Below are 2121 nucleotides of genomic sequence, written 5' to 3'. Positions count from 1 at the left end.
GGGGGCGATGCCCTGCCTCCCCAAGGCCCTACTAATTTGTTGTAGTGTTTAGGTTTAGATGATATTTTTGGGTTATCAATTTCAGGGATCAACAACATGGAGATAATGACGATTAATACACGCAGATGATGCAAAAGGGTTACATCTGAAATGGATATATAGACTATGAGTGGACATTCAGTCTTAAGGAAACATGCCAATTATGATGGTGTATTGGAGAGCGGATGGCTACCTCATTTATAAAGCCCTCGATCTCGCTTCATGATTTTGATTTCTTGATAGCAACCGCTTATTGGTTTGAAAATATTTCTATGTACACATTCCTACGTCCACCTCTACCTATGTATGTGTGTCTCATCAAAATTATTGATCCACGGAGAGCATCCTATAATATAACAATCTTCGTGAATTAATTCATGAAAATAGCTTACCATCTACATAATTCATCTGCTACTATTGATGGGGCACGCCAATGACACGCATAAACAAAAATGTATTATAATCCCCATTACTCAGTACACAAAATAGCGTACCATCTAGATACTTCATCTGATAGAGGATGCTGATAACACACGGAAAAAGTTGCATGCGATGCTCAAGGTTAATGCTCTGACAAGCTCATGTCTTTAAAATCCTTAACAATCTGAGCTATGAATCTATAAAGAAAGGGCTTTTCCCGCAACTTACCCCAGGCAAGCAATGTCACGAGTCATCAACAAGTCATGAACTTTCTATCAGTCGGTGAAACTATAATTATTGCCGTAATTAGAGCCCTACGTAGTACAGTAACAAATGCAGAGAAGAAGATGTATACCAAACTAAAGTGTCACATATCAGACTCATGGAGAGAAGGTGATATAAGTTAGCCACAAAGAGCATAGACCCCATGTTGTGGCCACTATAGGAGAGGGTTGAGAATTTATTTTGACCGACGCCATTTTGTGGATATCCATGTCCACTGTAAGACCGAGGGAACTATGATACGGTAGGATTCAGAGGCATTAGGAATGACACGTCCACAAAGGCGTTTTAGTGAACATCTCGATTGTTCTCGTGTAGATGTTGTAGGACCTCTGCATCCATGTGTTCCCATACAGCTTAACTTAGGTCGATGCGCGGTCATGAATCCAACACATTGAAGAGAAGAATCTATAGACCAAGGCTTACCACCGGTCCTGATAATACTGTTATTTTTCTTTGCCCGCACTGATGTAGTTAAGGCTGACGCCCTGGGATGTAGATGTCTTGATCATCCTTGACCGTCCATGTTTGTAGTACCAAAACCCAACAGTTTGGGGCGTTCATGCGGAAAGGTATTGCTCACCTTGTCCTATACCCCCGCCCATATAATTTCACTTAAAAATGGATGTGTTTGTGCCTTGGACACACGGATATACGAATTATCTGTGACTTGAACAGGTAGGATGATAGCCCATGCTTGTTAATCTTATTAGGATGATAGAAACTGAAAAGATCAGAAAGAACACCCACTACGTGCACATGTATGCCAGCGTACATACCATAAGAGCAACTTCAATGGGGCGACCCATTTCGTCCGCCGCCGTCCGTTTGGGCAGACAGAAAAGTCGGCCCAACGCGCCAACCTAAATGGACGCGCGTCCGCTTTCGTCCGCCTGCCGACCCATTCTCGGCCCATTTTTGAGCCGGATTTGCATCGGCGCGAACACAAGACGGACGCGCGCGCGCTCGCCCTCTCTCCTCCCCGCGCGTGCACAACCTCCACCGCCTGTTTCGTCGCCACTGGCCATTTTTTCCGATGAAAAAGGATACATAGATAGTTCTTGCGTACACAGATAAAAGAAAAGATCAACTACTCGTCGGTTTCCGACTCTGACTCGGTAATGTCCTCCTCCGACGTCTGAATATAGGCGTCAGCAGCCTGCTCGTCCGCGAAGTCCCAACCCGATTGTCGGTGTACCAAAATAGGGGCGCTCTTTTGTACCCCTTATTTGTGCACGGGCAGTCAGAGCCACGCGGACGACCACACTTGAGCAGGTCAGAGACAGGAAATGAGAGCCACAACACAGAATCAAAGCAACGCCAAGACTAGGGCCAGAAGCATAAAGAGCCAGAAGGCGAAGTGGTTTCCCCCGGCAAGGT

The sequence above is a fragment of the Triticum dicoccoides genome, chromosome 6B (assembly GCF_002162155.2).
Source record: "Triticum dicoccoides isolate Atlit2015 ecotype Zavitan chromosome 6B, WEW_v2.0, whole genome shotgun sequence".
Classification (NCBI taxonomy): Eukaryota; Viridiplantae; Streptophyta; class Magnoliopsida; order Poales; family Poaceae; genus Triticum; species Triticum dicoccoides.
This window is presented reverse-complemented; position numbering follows the sequence as displayed.